Source organism: Agelaius tricolor, unplaced genomic scaffold, assembly GCF_023055355.1.
Source record: "Agelaius tricolor isolate 1412-34295 unplaced genomic scaffold, bAgeTri1.0.p SCAF_3, whole genome shotgun sequence".
Classification (NCBI taxonomy): domain Eukaryota; kingdom Metazoa; phylum Chordata; class Aves; order Passeriformes; family Icteridae; genus Agelaius; species Agelaius tricolor.
Window position 1 is genome coordinate 59,242,729 of NW_027269263.1, and position 21,988 is coordinate 59,264,716.

A 21,988-nucleotide genomic window follows, 5' to 3' on the forward strand; every position below is an offset into this window, starting at 1 on the left:
AGCGTTCCTTTAAAAAATACTAATTTTAGAATAAGGGCTACTTGTGCAATTGCTGTGTTACACATTTCAAAATGTCTGACTCAGCAGTAAACTCATGTTACATCCCCAAAGTTCCCTGCAAACAGTGCTTAGTGCAGTGACCCACCACAGCCACTGAAAAACTCATGGACATATCTCTGGATCTGGGAAAAGCCTTCACCAATGGCAGAAAGGAAGCAAAGGAAATTCACCATGCTTGGGGAACTGAAAATTGAGTTCTTTATCTGATATTAAATAATTCACTTAAACTTTGCTTTAGAGTATTTCAGTGTATGTAACACAACATAATTATCTCTGCCCTCCTTATGCAAAGGGATCTTTCTGGCCACGTTCCACTCTGGCAAACAAGATATCTAAAATCAAACCTTTGCCTACTCTAACTGTGTCACTCTGCAAAGAAAACAGCACGCTGGATTAATAATTTAAAGGACCTGTTAGAGGAGCTGATAATTTTCTGCTGTAGCAGAAAACTGGGAAAATGCTGATGCTAAAAAATGAAAAGCTCTCCAGTTTGCTATCAGTAGGTGAACAGCTCCAGGCTGCTCATCCTGTTGGTGTCCTGCTCCCAGCCTGACATTTTCTGGCAGCACTTTGTGCTCATCTTTGCCATATGAAATTTTCCAGAATTTTACTATATAGATAGTTGAATTATATATATAAAATTGAATTTTATATATATTTAATCATTCACTTCAATAATGAAAAATGTATTATAGTATTTCTAAATAGATGATTTTGACCAAAAGCTGTGCACACATATTTTTTTATAGTAGACTGTCAAAAAAAAAATCTCAGGCTTCCCTGCCACATGTGTAGTTATTGACCAAGAAAAAGAAACAATTATATTTCTTTTTGGTTCTTGATGAACATAAACCAGAATTCACATCCCTTACATGTCAAATACACAACCAATGAGATTTTCAGAAAATATTCAATAGTACAATGTAAATAGCTTTTTTCTTTATAAATGGTCTCACTTGTATAATCTAATTTTTTTATTATTTTTACTTACATTTAATATTTAGTTGCATCTTATATTTATGTAATAAAAATATATTTTACATTTATATACAGTTTTAGTGTGTTTATTTCTATTTTATATAATCAAAATTTATTTTATATTTACATATATCTTTATATTTTCTATTTATCTTTGCCATTTATATGATAAAGTAATAAGAATTATGGAATAAAAACAGGCATTATTAGATGTGCACCTTGTATGATACCAGATCCAATATTCTTGATAGGCTTAGTTAAATATTAATAAATATTTATTTTAGATTCTCCTGGCTAGGTTAGTTTCTTCTGACCTGAGATAAAAGAAAGGCACAGACAGCAGGTTCTCTGTGCCTCTGTAAAATTTAACAATACTCACTTTTTTGTCATGTCACAATATATTTAGTATTATCCGCCTTGAAAAGGTGGGGGACCACTGGTCACAAAGCAAAGGGAGGGAATTTGGATATTTGCTGTCAGTTCTGGCACCAGCAGTTTGGGCTCTGGACTAGGAAATCCTGGTTGGAGCTGTGAACACCCCAGTGAGGCTGAGCTGTGATTAACCAAACAACCACCCCGACTCCCCACACACTGCAAGATGCAAAATTCAATGTGACTGGTCTCGGGGACAGAACAATATTTTGGGCTTCACTAAAGCATACCTGGTTTTCATTAAAACGTGTCTTCAAATGGAGGCTGCTGGATTAGCAGAGAAGGGAGAATCCAGTGGCATTTGGAGGTGACATGGTCTTGGCTGGATACCAGTTTTGAAGCAATCCAGTGCAAGGGCACTGGTGAAGGATAATCACTTTTTGCAGAGTTGCTCTAAGATAGGACAAATTCACAGCAGAGGGCTGAGGTGATACATGAAACAGAAAGGAATGAGGGCGATGAGATTATGACAACCCATGGAGACAAATTTAGCCAGCAGCTATGTGCCACTGACGTGAACTGAAATAAAAGTGTAGCCACATTTCACTGCCCACAAAGCGGCAAACATGCTGTAAGACATGGGAACTTGTCTCAAAATCCTATGAGAAAGGGAGAGAATTAGGAACAGGAGATCTGGTTCTACAAAGCTCTGACTGGTTTTCATGCCTCCCCAGCACTCACTGTCGTAGCACAGTTGCACAGTCCTGGTATGCTGGGTGCTCCCTAGCAAGAGCTTCCATTGAGGCAACACCAAACTGAAAGTTTTTAGTCTGTCTGTATGATCTATGCCCTTTCTAACACAATTCTGACAGAATTAGATGATCCTAAGGTGAGAGCCCCATAAGCTTCAAGTCTGAAGTGAAATGTGGGCAAAGAGCATCAAAATGAGCGCAGAAATCCTGATTGTAACCTCATGCTCAGGCGTAGGCGGTTTTTAGTGGGAGGGGAAGTTTGTTTGGGCACACAATCTAAGAAATCTTTAGATTCCGTTGGCCAAAAAGTTCCAGTGCACGTTTTCTTTGAAAAAAAAAACTTAGAGAATCCAGACAAGTCTATATAAAGAAAATCTCATTCCTTAATTGTAGAATCACTTACTCTTTATACTATAAAATTGCATGAATTTCCTTGATAGTATGAAATTGTATTAGCTTTCACTTTCTGACCACAAAAAATGGCTGGTAAATGTATTTTTAGAGACTATGGGGAAATGTAACTGCAGTCTAAAATTACTTGAGAGGAAATTGTGAAATGAAAACCAAAATCTTCTCAATAGTGGCAGATCTTTGAGAAGAGACCCAGAGGCTTAATAGTTTTGAACAACAGAAAAAGCTTCTTTATTTTCTGGGTGCAGGATAATGTAGCATTGGAAGACTATGGAGAATCTGTCCTTTGATATTTTAAAAACATAGCTAAGAAGAGCTGCAGATGGTGAAACTCTTGGTTTAAACAGGAAGTTGGATCTGAGAGCTCTGGACATACCATTTTCTGCAAAGAGTTTCTCTAGTGAATATTCATTCAGCTCAAGTTCAAATGAGTGTCTATTTACTTGGTTCATCTAAAGATGTCACACTAAAGGAATTCACTTCAGGTGTTATGAGATTGTCCTATGACTTGTATCTGACTTCAGCTTGCCACTGTTTTATGCACTTTGCAATGTGACCCAATAACACACTTGCACTTGTACATGCAAATGTAAGGCTCCAACACTAGTGAGAAGGTACTGCAAATTCACAGTGGCAACTTCTTCCTGCTCAAACCTAAGACAATTTCACATGCCTAAAGCTTGTGTGGAAGAAATGAAGTAGTGAGTCATTATGCAAAGCAACTGCTTTTTATATGTTCTTACTAATTTCACTTCAGGTTTGGGGGTATTTTTTTTTTTCCTATAAATGCTCTTTTAGATAAGAGTTTTAAGACTCTTGGGGACTCTCATTTTTACTAAATCAAACTTTGCCTCCATTATGCAGCTGTATTTCACCTGACTAATTATTGTTGAGTCGGTTGAATCCTGAATTCTGGCATACTTGGGCTGAGAAATTTGAGCTGAGAGATTAACCATGGCACCATGAGCAGGAGTTTGGCCTTGTGAAAAGGATCCTTCAGACAACCATCTACAACATATACAGGTATGCCTCTTTTGTTTGTTTGTTTGCTTGTTTTGTTTGGGTTTTTTTTCCCTGGGTGGAATATTTTGGAATCAAATCTCTTTCTAGATCTGATCCCCAGCACAGCAATAAAATGCTGCCCTTTATACAAGCTGTGACAAAAACTACATTTTAATCAACAGTGAGTGATGAAGCCATTAAACGTACATTTTAGAACATAGGTTTCCTTCCAGGAGATTTCTAGGAACTCCTTATTGTTTCTGTTTGACACTAAAGAAGCCCCATTAATGTTTAGATTATGTTGCAAACTTAACCATGAGGAGAGGGTTATGCCCTCCAGCTCCATGCCGTGTTTAGATATTTGGCATAAATATGCATTTCAAATAATTAGGCAACTCCTATGCTTTTACCATTCTATTTAATCCATCTGTTTGTACTGCTTCAGGACTGCTGTATTAGGGAGAATATCCAGCTGGCAACTAATCAAGGAATAAAAAGGGGCTTGGTTGTAATGATCAAGAAGAAGGAACAGATCAAGGGCTGAGATCAACAACCTGGTGTTTGAGGAGGAATGCTTAAAATAACACAGCAAAAGAAGAAAGGAATGTTTAAGTCCTTTGTAGTGCTGAACTGCTTTTCTAGGAGATCTTCTGTTACAAAAGAGACAGCTCAAGGTTCTTCTTCCTGTGCAGAAACCCTTTCCTTCTCAGGTGCTCATTTTTCAGTTCTGACTTGCAGCGGTCAGTAAGCTGTACATCTGCTGAAGGGACACTCTCATCAGGCAGGAATGGTGTCCAAGCCATTGGTCATCTGACGTAAATTGTCTCACCACTTAATTAAAAAATGCGTGGCCATCACCATCTAAATGCTTGTAACACACAATTATGTAATGTGTATTATCACTCGCTGCTTAGACCAATCCGTTGTGCTGTGGCCTCTTTACATCTATCAGCCCTCAGACTCTATAATTAGAAGTTAACATTCTTATTTTCTTCCCTTCAAAGAAACTGGCTGTTTTGAAAAGCACAAATTCTCCACTGAGCCTTCAGGACAATATGTGATGATAACAGTAATTAATTAATTAAGCATGCCTTTTCTGAAGATCTCACAGGTTACAGGAGCTTTTAAGAAATTAATCCTTAGAACATCACTGTGATTGAGGGAAGATGTATATTTTTTTTTTTAATTAAAAATATGAAGCTTTTAGAATAAATTCCTTGTCTAAGGTCCAGAAACAAATTTTGGCTGACTACAGATATCTTAACCATTTGGTACTCATATCAATAGAAACCGATTTAGTTGGACAAGTTCAGTAAACATAGTGGGGCTGACTTCATAATTTGACTATAACTTTTGAGAAAAATAGATAAAGAATTGGAAAGATGCATTCAAGTCTTTCTCTGTGGGCCACAGTCTTGCTCTTTGAGTACAGATAGCTGTAGAACTGTGCAATGCACAAAGCTGTAGAATTATGCAAAGTCAAAAAATATTATCCTATTTAGGGTGGTTCTTCCATCAAATGAACTTTGAGTGAGTCTAATAATATACAGACAACAAGTTTCTCATGAGAAGATGCTGACTGCAATGTGATCTACAAATGTGAATTTAGGGGTTTAGAAAAGTTTGACCTTCTCTGCTGTCAGGACTGCACTGTAGAACAAGATTTCTGCTTCTGCTAACACTTAAAGTACTCCTGAAGTGAGAAGATTTTCTTTGGCTTAATTAGCTGTCATGCACAAGTACCAGGGTTTGTTCTTTGGTTCTAGAAATGTGATATACAACTATTCACTACCACTGTAGCCATTTGGGTACTTTCTGCCATGGCCCATCTGACTGGAAGCCATCGTAGGTATACCTTGATCCCTAAAAGAAATTTTTGCTTGGTTTGGGCTTATATTCTTTTAGTGGTTAAGCCAAGAGATCTAATTTATGATCTCTGGGTGAAGGATTTCCTTGACTGTGTATGTAAGTAGATTTTTCATGTGACTCTGCACTTGTGGCTTTCCTGTCATGACTCCTACTCATAATGAACAAGCTATTTTTGTGTCTTTTCGGATACTTCCTCTTGCAAATAGTTCTTTGTTCATTTACACTAGAGACTGTTTAACTGAACCAGTTTTCCTTATACGTGCTTCTAAAGATCAACCTCAAATCTCTCTCCTGAGGATCCCCTTGATGTAGTTGGTACAACTTCTCTTCTGTGCTCCAAGTCTTTGTGATACTGTAAATCAAATTTGGAAAGTCACAGGCTGTTGCGGTGACTTAGGAGGAAATCCATGTGTCCTGAAAACAGGATTTGAATGTAGCTTAAGCCATGCTGTATGCTTGTTGTACTCTCAATATTGGAATTATTATTTTTTAGCTTTGGAACTTAAGTCCCATATGTGCTAATAGCACAGGTGAAACAGTCATGTCAGCAGTGCACAGGATTTAAATGTTTTATCTCTTTAACCTAACAGAAACTCTGGGATGATCCATAAACACTCAAAGTATATTTTAAAACAGGCAGAGCAAAATAATTTATATTGGTTATGACTTGAAGTCTTTTGGGGGATCAAATATATTATAGTTTATGTATATGGGAAACAACAGATAACTAACTATGAAACAGAACAATTTAGATAGTGTCTATGTCAAGCCAGTGAACTTTTCTGACTCTCCTAAAAATATGATGGTGTTGTTTATAATTATCAGTCAATTTTATGCAAAAATACTTTTGACTCTCAAAAGTGAAGACAAATTAGAATCATTGGCACTGTTTCTGGAGGTAGAAGATTTTCAGCCACAGTGGTTAAATATTGGTCCTTGATTTATGCAATTTTCTGTTTTAAAACTGCCTGAATGACCAAATTCAAGAAACTTTATAGAAAAGTCATTCCATACAAGAGGTCTTAGGGATGCCACCTCTTTGGAAATTGTGACACGGGTGATTAATGTGTTCTTCCAAGACTTCCAAAATTGCTTCAAAAAGGACCATCTTTCAGGTTGCCATTTGTCTTTAGCTGTAGGCATTGGCGCGGTTTATAAAACATGCAAAGGAAAAATCTCAGAAATTAAAACAAAACCAAAAACCCTCAGGAAAACAGTGGAGATTTTCACCACAGTCCTCCAAAGAGCTGGATCAGGATTGCAGATTCTGCACCATTTGCCAAGGCAATGCTTTGAAGGTGGTGAAGGTCCAGAACATGCAGCCTGGGCAGTGTGGAATATTTGGTCCACACCCAGCAATTCTGGATTAGGGAGCATTGTGCTAATTAAAGAATATTTTGTGCAAACATGGTGCAACCAACATTTGTGCAAACTAGGAACACTTAAGGGTTTTTTCTTAAGGAATAATCATAGTAAGTACTTATTTTTAATTACTGGGATTACACTGCTTTTTCTTTTCTTTTGTTTTTAACTATTATTATTATATGTTGTAAGAACTGTTTAGGTCACACATGCTTTAAGAGAAAAAATCTTGTGTTCCAGCTCTGTGAAGGGAAAGAGATGGTTTTAGCATTGAAGTAAATGAAATGGAAGACTCTAAAAAGGAATATTATGATGAGGCTTTTCCCGTTTGTGAAGGCACAGAGTAAGAGCCCTGGCCTCACTGCCAGCAGTTACAATATCTCATCCTGACCTACGCACACAGCACTCACTCTTTGCTCTGGTTCCAGTCACTCTGTGTGTTATACCTACATATCCATTTATCCTCAGTGCTAGCTAGAAAATTACACCCAAGAGGATTTGGAGAACAAATCCAGTTTTTTAGTAGATTTAGTGAGATTAGGAGGATAGCCAGTTCAGCTTCCCACTGGACTATATAGAAAGCAGAAGAGGACTAATTTCTGAAGATCTGAGTTGTTTCTCCTGACTTTCTTCAAAGAGCGAAGAAGGGGATAAATTTAGCTGAGCTAGAGATACTTTAGGTACCTTTAACCAGTATTTAGACATTACAAGCATCCTAAAATATGCCATCCACCTAATTCTGGGACTCTGTTGATGCTGCAAAATGAAAAGATACAATAACCAAGTGAGGAATGTTGAGGCTGAGCAGCACTGATTCTCCTATATCGATTGCTAGAGTTGGTTGGAGTGGTGCAAAGTGGTCAAGGAACTGTGAAGTGCTACAGATGGACAGTCAGTGCTCACACTCATGGCAGCCCAGGTTACCCCAGCTTCTCTAAATAGACACACAGGTTGCCAGTGAACATACTGAAAGCTGCTGAGAATAAAGGTGCAGCCATGCTTGATGGATCAGGTAGGAAAAAACCATCAACACCTTGGTCCTTTCAGTGTCCTCTGAGCAGCATTATGGCAAAAGATCTGTCATTCAGAGGCAGGTGGGGAAATTAACACCTCCAAATATTGAAATGGAGGTGATCTGTCCAACAATTCCACTTAGGAGGAACTGCCCATGGAGGAATCCATCTCCTTAGCTGAGAGTTCATAGCTTAACATCCTGAGATGAATGAGGAATGTATCTAACATATAGACCCTTACCTTGCTTTTCCTCTCTGGCAAGTTTTGCAGCTGTTCCCTAGTGTGTGCTTTGTATGAAGAACACATAGTTCACACTAGGAACTATGTGAGATGTTCAAAATTATTTCAAAGTCTTGCAACACTTAGGGGAGTTAGGAAGGTATGGAGTTAGGTAACTTGAAAGTGACAATTGAGAAATCGGTGGAAATCTGGAGCTTAGGGAAGCCTCTCCTAAAACTGAGCCAATTTTGTACCTTCTTATGTACCTCACGCTGTCAGTCCCTCCTTTAGTGCTTCTTCCCCTCCTTGATCCTTCTGATGCTTATTTGACACTTCTGGGATCAGATTAAGAATAAGAGCATTGGGCAACAGGCAGCACAAAGGCAAGAGGATGACAAGTGGGAGATGTTCTACTGGGAAAGGTCCAGAGGATTTTTACACAACCAGGGTCTAAAAGAGCTTCTGGTGATCCTGTCACCACACTGCATTTTTAATGTCAGTTCTGTATTATCTGCACTCTTCATGCCAAGGCTTGATATCCCAGTCAGTTATCTTGGTCAGAAATCCTGCAATCTTTTTCTTTTTGGGGAGGGGAGTTAAAACTAAGGGAAGCATGACTGTGGGAACTCAGTGATTTGCTGAGGTCAGTGTAAACAAGTAACAAAATACGAGCAAGGAGACAAAGAGGACAAGCAGACAAGTACTGCAATGCAAAAGAGGATATGGAAAATATTAGAAAAACATGCTACAGAGCAGAAAATAAGAATTACCTTGGGGAAACACAGATTTCTTTGTAGAAAGAAATCTGAAATCTCAGGGCTGATAGAAAAGGCAATATGAATGGTTATTAGTAAGAGAGAAAACTACTAGTTGGGTACAGGAATAGAACTATTAGATGCATAGAAGAGGGATCTATTTTAAATTAAAGATATTTTTACTCTTAAAGGGTAAAATAATAGTAGAAAATAGAACAATAGATTGGAAAATAAATTACTGGGAATAGTTTATAAATCTTAATGGTTGTTGGAATGCTTCCAGAATATTTTCTGAATACTTCACTCTTTTTGTATGATTTTTCTCTTCCCCCTCTAAGAAAGTCTAAATAGGAAATAAAATGTAAAATTCATCAAAAAAGCCACACTCTCAGAGCTTCAAGATTGTTGACTAATTATAATTGTGTGTCCCTTAAAAAAAAGCCAAAAACAAAACTGTAAAAGTGAAAAATTATTCCATTGTTAAGATACTCCTGTGGCTTGTTTTGTAATTCAAATTCAAATAGATATTCAAACAAGGAGGATACTCAACTTTCATTCAACTGTGTTCATGAAGAAACTCTTTGTGGCTCCTTTAATTAATTCACTCAGTTTGAATATCTCTGAAGCAACCTCTGGGGATAGAGATTCCTTATTCACTACATGCATGAAAAGGTGTACACCTACACAACATCAGAGTGCCAAACAGCTAGCAGCAATAAGAACATCTGCCTACAAGACCTATCCTGCCAAATATTTGTATCTCACAATTTTGGCTAGTCAACCTACTCTTCAGACTGCCCAAAGTGAAATGAGTTGAAATAGCAAAAAAAACCCCAAAAAACCTGCAGAAGAAACAAATTGTCTGCAGTGGAACAAGTGAGCAGAAGTGACAAAGCATTTCTAAAGGTCATCTTTGCAATTTAGTGTTTCCTGTCTACCCCTAGAACCTGTTCCCCAGAACCATGCCATTTCACTCAAAATAGCCAGAAGAGGAACATAACTGAGGAACAGAAAGCTCATTTTGTTCAGTTTAATTTCAGGGGCCAGAATTAGTCAGATTCCTTGGTATTACATGAAATGACTAATTTTCATAAGGATGTAAAAATTAAAGAATGACATCAAACAAACAAAAAAAACTCCTGATTACTTTTTACTTCTACTTGAGGTCTGTTGCCCATCTTTTGTACAGTTCTTTGTTATTTAAGGATTTTCCTTCTTGTGCTTTTCCACTTTAGTTTCTTCAGCATTATTTGGTGGATGGCTGATTTAAACAATTTGTTCAAATTGAAGTAACTGACGTGCAGGTTTCCCATCCCCACTCTTGCTTGCTTCTTCAAAGAAAACTCTGAGGCATGACTTTCCTTGACAAAAGGGAGGCATTTTTTATTTTTTCCCCAAGATTTACCTATTTCCTTTAGTTATGTCAGACAGAGTTCATATCACCTCCCAGCTTCAAATTAACAAAGAACATTTTCTGTGTGCTAAGACTGATTTCAGATTATGGAATTAATGCTTGCATGTGGACCTGGAAGACTGGATATTCAAAAACATGGTCATACTTCTAAAAAATTCAAACTATTTAACAATGGAAATACATATCTTCTCTACTTCAGCTACTTAAATTTTAGGTGAGAAATTAAGAAACATAAATAGTCTGAGAAGCAGTTCCTCATATTCTCACATAGGACCAGATTATAAAAAAAAATGTTGATGTTTCCAGGCTCCAGAACAGGCTGTAGGAGTGGGATTCATGATGCTGGCATATACAATTTAGTGGATAGGATGAACCTAAGCACAGGTGATGGGTGATGCACCCTTGGCAAAAGTACTTTCATTTTGTGCAGGAGTCTGTGGTTAGGGGCTGGAGAGCAGGGCTCAGACTCTCTCCCATCCAGTCTCATTTCACTCCTTTGCTGTTGAAAACACCACGTAGAGGAACAGCAGAGAGGAAGACTGGACTTAACCATCATACATCCAACTCAAATTGGGTTGAAGACAAGAATCCAAGGTTTTAGAATAGCTGTGAAGAACTTCACCTTGGCAGAAGATGATGTGGTTACTGACGGATTACTGACTATTTTTACCATTTTATCAATCCTTTTCCACTTTCACATTGCTGTGAACTTCCTTCCCTCTCGTTTTTTTGGGGGGAGCTCTTCCCTCCCAAATCTCTGCTCATAGCAACCATCTTCTTTCACTGAAAAACCATTGAGCTTATGTGTAAAACTGAGGATTCTTTTATTTTTTGTTTAGTGAAGGTTCTTTAAAGATCCATGCTTGTGTGTGCATATTACTCTAATAGTGTTGAAGTACAGTAGTTTCCCATTGAATTTGTTATATCTTGCTTTGTAGCTAGGCCTCTCCTCTGTATATCTCTCTCTTTTTTACCTCCCTTCCACCTGCAGCCAGCAGCACTTAATTATTGATGAAATATGTCCTAAATTGTCAGTGCTGCTCATGCAATTTCCTTGATTGTTACTCATCTCCACCAGGGAACCCAGCAGACAGCACCAGCTAGAAGAGATCTGTTCAATGATTCTAACTGCAGCTCTAATGTTATGATTTGCTTTCAGTTCTTGATAAAACTACTATATAATTTTTTCTCACTTTTTAAAGTAGGACAATATTATCTTAATCCTCTACCTGAATAATTTGGACTGAATTCTAAGCAATGGATTAATCCTCTACTGTTTTGATTTGTTTCTAAGACCAGAGCTATAATAAAAAGGTCTTTTCTGCACTGCATTTTTAACACTCCATGTAAAGCAGAATAAGCTAAAAGCTCTTCACAATTACATGGAATACTATAGGATGACATCTATGTGTCCTGCCTCTGATAAGGAATTTTTCATTTAATCATTTGTGATTATGTTTTTGCAGGCTATGTTTCAATTTGGACAGACTTTGAACACTTTTTATTGTATCCTCTCTCAGATAAATTCCTGGCGCCAGAGAGGATTTCAGGACTTTGCCTTACAATTGATTATTTATGCAAATAAAGTGAGGATGTGTGCAATGTATTCATTTGGTATGCTGACTGAATTGGAAAAATCCCAACCGGCTGCACCAGGTGTTGGACTTACTATTGTAGATTGAAACTTCTATCTCAGCTAAAAAATAAGATAATTTCCTACACAGAAAGACATATACTTCTCAAAAGATGATTTCATTTATTTTAGTAGTTTTGATCTATATAGAAAGGGCTTGGATTTTGTTTTGTATAATTTAGCATAGAAATTTCAACTTAAACACCCCGGATAAAAAACTTAATTTCAGCAATCGCCCAAAGTTCTTGCTGAAGTCTGCTTCTCTTTACCAATAACATCTGAACACAGAACAGACTCTTCAACCATGGGTTATGTAGCTGAGCTTCAGCTTTCTCCAAACATTAATAAAGTACACAGAATAGTAAAGCAATCTTATTAAGTCAGCTTTCATTCCCATCAGCTCAGCCTCACTTACTCCAGTGGTTTCTTCACAGTAGCTACCAGGAAATCAATCTCTGAAAGCAGGTGTGCTCAAGTGGGAGGCAAGGAAGGGAGGTCAGGCTCTGCTGTCATCAGTCAGTCAGTTCCACCCAACTTTTCTGTTTAAATGAAGGCATGACTTGGGATAAGGGGGAAAATTACCAATGTGGTAACCTTGGAGCAGAGTAAGATATTTAATACCATTAAGCAATTCAGATAAGCCTTATTTTAATTAAACAAACACAATAGGAAGCCTGAAAAAAGTGATGGTCATGAAAACAGATGCTCTTCGAAGCTCTCATGATATGGCAAAATTTAACCTCAAAATCCTGTTGATTGCCTTGTTCCTTAGCAAAAAAATACAGGATTTACAATGAAAACCTACATGAATCTATTAATCACACATGAATGCAACCTCACCTTTTCAAGAGCCTGCAATCCATTGCATTGTCAGAAAAATTATTATGAACTGCCTTGTGGTAATACATCTATGCTCTTTCTCAATAAAGTATAATTAAATACTTGTTGAAAGCAGTTTTATTGCTATTAGAAGGGCTAAGATACTACACTATACTACTCAACTGCAAATGGTGCATTTATAGATTTGTTTTTCCATCAAGCCTTCTGTTACTATTGAATTATTCTTTTTAAATAGGCCAGTATTAAAGCACCTATGTGGTATGAAGTAATTACTGATTTAGGCTGCATTGTAAGTGACAGAAATTGTAATTGCTAGATGGATGATGAGACACCAAAATAGCAATGCATGAAACAAAGCAATTGAGAAATCGTCTCTTGGACTTGACCTCATCCTAACGAGGCATACAAGGTCAGGCCTGTCAGATTCATGATTAAATGTAGTCTTCCTTGTTTTGTTCACAGTCTTTTCTGTGCAGAGATACCCTGAGACACTGGGGAATCACTACAGGACATTTTCCTTGTAAGCAATGGCAGTTTTTTCACTTAATTCACTTACTATTTTATTCAGATTATTTTAAAAGAATAACTGGTTCCTTAGATGCTACTGGTACAGCTGCATATTCCAGAATTTTTCCTTACTTTTTCTGTTAGATTATTGACTGAAAATCAGTGCAGGGTTAAAAGAATCAGAAATGTTAATCCATTACAACAATGCTGTTTATAGAACATTTCTTATAGCAATTTCCTGCATTTGTGTGTTTAGAAACTGTAGGAAAAGGAATTCATTTTCGAGGACATTCAGAAGTGGTATCCAAATGTATTCTGAGTTTCAAAAAAAGAGTTGAAACACAGAACCCTCCACTGAAATGTAACAGATCATTAACAAAACCAAAGGAGGAAATCTGCCTCTCCAGGCACTTCTTGGAAGTCTGTAATAATGTATTTTAAGTAAAAATATATCCCTTATTTGAAAACTCCTGAGACAGCACTGACTCTTGTAATTTCCTTTTTTTATTTCCTTACAAAAAAGCTGTAAAGATTGGGTTCCTTTCTGAATATAGTTCTTAAATTATTATCAATGTGCCAGAATTAAGGAAAGAGAAAATATCTTTTAAAAATGTTATTTGCGCTCAAGAATTTTGTAGTAATGATGTATTCCAGTATTTAAAATGCAGCCATTAGAATTTTCATGAAATGATGACATATTTTGGCAAAAATTGGAAAACTTCAACACACATAAGCCCACCACAGCCCTTGGGAATAATAAATTAACCTTGTTAGAATTAGGAGACTGGATTCACTGCAAGGTTTTTTCTCCAGTTTTTTTCTATAGATTTACTAGTGAGAAACCTTTCCTCGGAAATGAAATCCGAGGTGCTCTTGCTAAAGCTTGATTCTACAATTTAGAGTCAAACCATCCCAATTATAAGCTTAACAGGGAAATGATGAGCCTGTTGGGTAATGCTGATTTTGTAAGAGTCAAAGCTGAAGTATTCCTGATGTTTTATTATTTCGTGAGTCCACAATACTTTTTTTTTTTTTCCTTCCTATATTGGGATTATATGGCAAGGTTTTGGTAGCTAGGGGGTGAAGGCTGAAGTGTAGGTTCTCTGAAAAGCTGGCAGAAGTTGTGCCCATGTCTGGCACAGGCACCTGCAGCTCCAAGAGGGACCTGTCACTGTCACCTGGCCAAAGCCAAGCCCCTCAGAGATGGTGGTATCTTATCAGTGTAGCAGATGGGAGGGACAGCCGTGAGAATATGTGAGAGTAACTCTGCAGACACCAAGGTCAGTGCAGAAGAAGGGTGAGGAGGTCCTCCAAATGGTGGAGAAGAGATTTGCCTGCAGCTTGTGATGAAGACCATGGTGAGGCAGGATTTTCTTCTTCAAGCTGGAGAAGCTCATGGAGGACTGTCTGCCATGGGAGGGATCCTGTGCTGGAGCAGGGCAAGAGTGTGAGGAGCCCTTCTCTTGCAGAGGAAGGAGGTGGAGAGACAGCGTGTGATGAACTGATCCCATTCCATTCCCCTGCGCTACCGAGGAGGAGGAGGAGGAGGAGGTAGAAGAGTTTGGAGTGAAGCGGAGTTCAGAAGAACTCAGAAGTGTGTGTAGGAAGCTGTGTTAATTGTTTCTCATTATCTGACTCTGCCTAATTGGCAATAAAGCAAATTAATTTCCCTAAGATGAATCTATTTTGCCTGTGACAGTAACTGGTGAATGATCTTTCCCTGTCCTTATCTCAAAGCATGAGCTTCTCAATGCATTTTCTTCCTCTCTCCAGTTGAGGAGGGGAGTGATAGAGCAACTTGGTGGGCACAACATCCAGCTAGAGTCAACCTACCACACTTTTCTAGCTTTTTTTTTCTTAGTTATTTTAAGCATCTCTTTTGAACCTTTACTTTTCTCCTACTTTCACTCCACAGCACACTCATGCTTGAGAGCTGTTAGTCAATTTGCTGTCAAGTCCCTTGAGGCTGTTCAGATAGTACTTCTTAAGTCTTGTTCTCCATTATTGACATCAGAGTTTCCTGTACCCTTTTACCTACTCCTTGGATATAGAAATTGCCTCCCAGCTTTCCTACAATTAGGTATTGTTTATATGTGTCTGGAACAGAACAATTAAAACTGAAAAGAGAAGCCAAGTATCTTTGGGCTACTGGCCTCTGAGTAGTCATTCTTGGCACTCATCTAAAAATGACTTGTGCAATGTCAAGTTCTGTCTCAGTCCCAATATGTTTCTTGCTCTTGTGTTCCTTCTTTCTGGCATAGCTGCTATTCTTCCCACAATTGCTGCCAGAGCCATTAGAGACCCAAAGTGCACGTGTGATTCCAAGTCCTCACAAAGTGCAAGAAGGATCCTTGTGACATTTTGTTCAGTATCTTCCTAACTTAAAAGCAATCAGTTTTTGTTACTGCTGCTCAGGAGATCCTTGAGCACAAGATACATTTTCAGTCTTCACACCATATTCTGCATTCTGATCTTGATAATAATACAAGTATCAGTTGATTTTGAACACAAGTTTTTACTTAGGATCATTTCACCTATTAATTAAAAAGACTGCATATGGCATAGAAAACAAAGTTCAATTATCTGTTTAAGTAAGAAAATGCTGAAAAAAAGGAATGTTCATTCAAGACAGAAATAGATCAAATTCTTACCACTGCTTAATTCACAGGGGAGCACTGCCTTAAGGAAGCAAGAGCAGTCCAGGCATTCAAGCACCTTAATAAAGGATCCTTTATTTCAGAAGTGTAACAACAAGACTGATGAGGCTGACAGCCTTTATATAAAAGCTTAAGAGTTTTAAAAAGTAAATTCATGAATTAAGGTATTAATGTTAATAGTATCCTCTGATGATAGACAGGGCCTGATTTTTAAGAAAAAAGCTGAAGAAAACTTGGGCTAAACCGGAAGACAATGCTTGTTCAAAAGACATAAGGCATGTTCAGTCTTACATTTTCATCAGAAGGTGTTCTGCAGACATAGCATTTTTGTCTGAAAAATACAATTGAGAGGCCAAAGAAATGAAAGCTAATTAAAGTCTCCTGACATGAAAAACAAATCTTAAGAAACTTTGCAGTAGGAGAGGAGCTAGGCTCTGTGAATGTTCTCTGGGAGCAATCCGGCTGATTCTGGTGGAAAAAAAATCTGAGTTATGTGGCTAAAAACCAGACAGAAAGTTTTCTTACTTATGTTTTAAGAGATAGCAGAGAACTATCCACCTGAGCAATCTAGATCAAAGGGGTTTGGGTTTTTGTTTGTTTTGATTTTTTAAATGACTACAGCAATTGCTACTTGGCAAGAGTAAAATAATCTAAAACAACTTTATTTTTCACTGTGTGAACACTGTATAAACAAACAAAACACTCTCATTATTTAAATAACCAGCAATTTCTTATTTTAAAAGTTTTTTGGCAAATCTAATTTCTTTGTTTTGAGGAACGTGGAAATTTCAGTTGCAAAGTATCTGATTTTTCAAAGGACAAAAGCAATCTTCGTAAATCAGTAATATAAATTTCAAGGCATCCAGTACAATTTGTGACTTCTGAGAATAACAATTTTAGGATTTATGTACATTAAGATATTGCAGTGTTTGGTTTTCAGAAATTGAGCAGAAGCACTGCTTTCACACATGCTGAGACTAAAATAATGCATGGAAATAAACAGGCTTTATCTCCGAAAATTAAAAAAAAAAACAAAACCATGGAGGCTCTGCTCTTCCACTGCCTTAGATTTATGTAACTTCACTTCTTCAATAATGTAAATACTTGAGGATTCCTGTGACCTGCCACTTGGTCTGGCTTCTACACCTGAATGGCTCTGAGTAGGTCCAGACTCAGAGAAAGGGACAGCAGCTGTCACTAATTCCAGGTGTGTAGGCAGCAGGGTAGGCAACAGGATGAGTTCAAAATCCTCCTCTGACATTTGCTCTGTGCCACAGGAGTTTCCAGTCTCACCACCTCGACTTGGCACCAGCTTCCCCCAGGCTCTGCACGGACGGTGAACACTCATTTAATTACCCAAGTGAATCTGGCAGGGACAGGCTGTCTTTAAGCAAGGAAGTACCCCATTTGGGAGTTTCTAAGTTCAAACTAATTTTTAACTTTGGAATGTGTATAAAAGGTGTAACTGCATAAATTTATTTTTACATTTTTATTCAGTACTTTGTTAGTCTCTCTGTTGACATTAAGCAGGTAGAACACTACTTGCAAGGGCTCCAAACTTGATAAACTCTATAAAAATCTATTTGTCACGTCAGAGACTGACCCACCGAACTTTTCATGAACTATTTTGATTTTTACCTTAGAAAAATAATCTTGCTATCCCACTGTTTTACCTGAAGTATCAATTACTCACATAACATATGGCATAATGTTGTGGTAGTTTCTGGAAAGGAGTGCGACATACCAAATATATCTCATTTTTTCATTTTATTAGAGATATGTTATGACCAATATAAATGTCAAATATTTGTTAGTGTAATGTTTCCTCATTAATATCACTCATCATTGCATGGTCTGTCTAGGTTAGCATGCTCCTTGCTAAACCTTAATAGTGAACTAATTTATATCTTAGTCACTAATTGATTTTGACTCATAAATGTTTAATTTGTGTGATCGGTCCATTATGTGTCTCTAAAACCACTTGACACAAGCCACTGATTGGAATTCCATCTGCACTCTGTGCTGCACTCCATGAGGCTTAGGTTTCATGCATTGGAAGCACAGAATGTTTGAAAAGTACTAATTTTTAATCAATTGTGTATTCAATTAATTTTTACTAATTGCAACATGGTGGAATGAAGAACATAAAAATAAATGAGACTAAAAACTTAATGAATTAGGCAGAAAATGACAATTTATGCTGTGATGATTTAATAAAGGGTCATATGAGCTCTTTGAACTGTGAATGAAATTCACCCTGAGTAAAACCCAGGGGAAATGCTTATAGGCTGTTTAAATTCTAGTCATTGTATCAAATCTCCCTAACTACAGTCACTTTCTTGGGACTAAACTCTTTTCAGAGAAATAAATCCCCTAATCACATAAGTCGGAATTACAAAATGAGGATTAGAACAAGTCAGACAAAGCTTAAACAATAATTTTGTTCCTGCTCCCTTCTAAGGCCTCGTGAGTTTGAGTAGGAGCTATTTCTGAAATCATGAAATTCCTTCAAAAGCTTTGGATTCACTCGATACACACGTGGTATACAATGCAAATTAAACATGAAGTATGGAAGTGGTATTTAGGGGAGGGATAGTTGTAAAAGTGGATGAATTTGATCCTAAGACAGGAAAGATTACATAGAAATGCAGTAGCCACATCAAAAAGATCTGTAGCACTTCAGAAAGCACCTCACTTTAGTCAGTACACCAAGCGTGGCAGCATGCCAAAGAATCAGGTCTGTGTTCCTGCCGTGCTCTTCCGGTGAGGAACCTGGATGGTATGAAAAGTATGGCTCTGCAAGGAATCACAGCACAATTTCAAAGGTAGCCACAAGTCTTCCCAGCCACATCCATTTCAGTGAGGCACACATGGAATTTTCCAAGGAAAAAGGTAGTATTTTGCAGGGTGCTTTCATGGTGGAAAATGGCAATAGACAAGGTTGCAAGAGGCAAAAAAAAGCTCACCTTGCTACTAAGCTTCAGGTAGAATCTGAAATTGAAACAAGGCACCAGCATGTACGTTCATGAGAACATGAAAGCATGTGTAATATACTTAGTTGGTCAAAAATGGAATATTATTGACCTCACAGAGGAGGGCCTCCACATTTTTCTAGGTCAAAGGAAAGTAAATTATCCACAGGAAAATATGCCCTCACGTTTACTATTCAAGAAAATATCTTCTCGCAAGCCTCACCAGCTCATGAGTCTACATATGCCTGTCATGCCAAGACAAAAAAATTCTTTCTATTACATGCAGATGACAAATCAAAATACCAGGATCTGCTGGGTCTAAGTGTCTTTTAGTAGGTTTTTCATAAGACAAATGGTTGGAAGCTGCCAATGATGCCATGAATGCTGTTGGAAAGCTGTGAAAAACCATCCCCACTGCAGTTGTTTCTGTCTTTTTTAAGAAGATCCATGCATGTTACTGGAATGTGCACACATTATTTAGGCATGTGTGCATTAGAACCCAGGGCACATTAAACTGTAGTCAGAGGCATCACAGATGTCCTTACAGGTATCATCTGATAGGTGTCCATGGTGCTTGAAAAAGATACCAGAAGGCTCCCTTGGGCACACAGACTTCAGAAAATACAATGTTCAGTAAAACCTAGAATGTGTAACTGCTGTTAAAATAATCTCACATGCAGAAGTACAGCAGAAAAAAACCTTCCTCACTGCATGAATGTTCATGCTGAAATGAGCACACAAGACTTTTAGAGATACTGTTCTGATATGGAAAAGATTTATCCTCTGAGAAGAGGTGGGTAGACAGCCTGGTAGTGAGATTTGGGGAAAGGAGGAGAACTGTGAGCTAGAATTGCAGAGTGAGAAAATGAATTGTGAGAGATAGACTGGTGAAAAACTAACTAGAAAAACACTAATAGAGCAGAGTGCAGCATGGATGAAATAGTTTCCAGAAGCTGGAGGGACCAAGCATTTATGTGTCTGCAATCCTATGGCTGCTACTACCCAGAAAGTCTTGGGAGTGTCCTGCTGAATCCTCTCCAATACCATTTTGAGAATCTGATAAGTGACTATTGTTACTTTTTGCCTAAAACAGAGAAGCCTGAGTATAATTATACAGAGGGCGTGTGCTTTGCCGCAAACATGCCTGGGGTGTTTCATGTTGTGACGACATGTTTACAATTCTGTCATCTTTATCCTATGTAATTTTAAGGATTTTTTTTTTTAATGCTAAACACTAACGAGTGCTCTGACTTCTCAAATCATAAGCAAGAGATGAATGATACATCCCATTTCCTTTCTAGCTGTTGTGGGTTGGAAGGAAGGGCACAGCACTGGTTTTGGTAGCCCAGTATGCCTGCTTTGCCACTGAACCTGCCTGGCACTGTATTCAGAAAACTCTGAGCTTTTCCCAGCCTCATCTCAGATCCTCTTACAGTTCTGGTGCAGGTAAGAGGGGGAAAATTTTTCTCTTTTCTTCTTTTCTTTTCTTTTCTTTTCTTTTCTTTTCTTTTCTTTTCTTTTCTTTTCTTTTCTTTCTTTTCTCATCTCATCTCATCTCATCTCATCTCATCTCATCTCATCTCATCTCATCTCATCTCATCTCTTTTTCTTTTCTCTTTTTCTTCCTGTATGACTGAAGCTGCTCAGTATTCATTTTCTTGGAAGTGGGAGGACTTCAAAAAGAGTATTGAATGGCAGTTGGGCAGAAAATAGATAATGGGTAGAAATACTGTGGGCTTTGCTCTTCTGAGGCTTTAGGAAAGAACACAAACAACAATACAATGTTAAGTCACCAAACTTAAATTATTATTTATAATTAGCCTTTTCAGGTAAGATTTTTCTGTGTACCAAAGAGCACTGATAAATATGGTTTTCATTTGCAGCAAGCTTTTTGATGAACTGATAGTGTGAGAAGGTTATATACCTGAACTTCATACAGAGGAAGAAGAGAAATAGAAGAAAGAAAAAAGTATCAAGGGAGATAGGGGAAATATAAATGTTAATGACAAGGAACAAGGACAGAATTTATGGAAAGCAGTAAATTCTGGAAGACCTGGAAAAAAACCTAGGGGATAATCCAAGGAGGGAGGAGACAAAGTAAGGGAGATGCTTGGTGGAGGAGTGACTGCTGAGATGATAGGGTGGAAGGTGAGAGACATAGAGCTGGAGGTGGGAGGAGATTTTCAGAGAAGAAAACAGGGGTAAAAGGAAGCACATGTAGGAAGGAAGGCAGAAGTCTGGCAACAAGCTGGAGGCTGCAGCTGTGAAAGGCACACAGGAAGCAATCAACAGGACTCCAAGAGGATCAAAGGTAGACAACAGCATTTACAGCATAAGAAGATAGGTCAGAAAATATCCAGATTAATGCAAATTTCTGGAATATTTTTTAATTCTTAACTTTTGCTTGTCACTTGATTTTCTGTCTAACTTTAGAGAAGCAGAAATTAAGAATCAGTTAAGAGGTTTATGCCATGGAGTGTCCCTTGAGTTGGTACATATGGAGTTTTATAGCATCTGTCACAATGACTCACCTCCAGGTTCCTGATAACCCTCTGAGACAGCTATTATCTTAAATATGACTTGGCAGACAGGCTGATAACTGTTGTTATTTGCTGCAACTTTCTGGAAGGAGGTCCTCTATAGCCTGTTCAAATAAAAAAAAAAATTCCATGCTTAATTATTAATAATTTAATACTTTTAGAAAAATATTAACCCTGCTATGATATAAGGATTTAGCAAAGATCCAAAAAGACAGGCAGAGGAGGCAACAGCCCTGCCACTTGGCTCAGATGTTTATTTAGACAACCAAGTTCTGAAGCAAAGCCTGTGGAAATATTATAGAGAATCCCATGAATTTGAACAGCTGTATTCACAGCTGGGATCCCTCATCCTGACCTGTCTCTGTGCTTGGTGTAAATAAACATAATAACCCCAAATCTGAAGAATTATCTCTAATATGACACGTATTATCCTGCTTCCAGTACTTTGTGGGGATTAAATGGGATTAGACCGTGTTTGTAAAGAGTTACTGCAAAGTCAATGAAATTTGGCAACAGGACCTGATACCTTGCCTCCAAATTCTGGGCTATTGCAGAGGCTGAAGGGACCAGAGGCAAAGGCTGGTCTTGAAAGGATTTCTTAGAATTGGTCTTACTTGTGAAGCATAAGTGT

The 21,988-nt window shown here is 37.8% G+C and overlaps 1 protein-coding gene across 2 annotated transcripts in view; it reads left to right on the plus strand.

Annotated features, from left to right (window-relative positions):
* Positions 1–3,318: 3,318 nt before the first annotated feature.
* CD36 (CD36 molecule (CD36 blood group)) overlaps positions 3,319–21,988 on the plus strand; it is a 52,807-nt gene continuing 34,137 nt past the window's right edge. Inside the window, exons 1-2 of one of the 2 annotated variants that reach the window (XM_071424016.1) lie at positions 3,319–3,596; positions 20,119–20,263. The gene's annotated coding sequence lies outside the window, so the exon portion shown is untranslated. The remainder of the gene's footprint in view (positions 3,597–20,118; positions 20,264–21,988) is intronic. The other variant, XM_071424017.1, reaches the window with a different exon arrangement.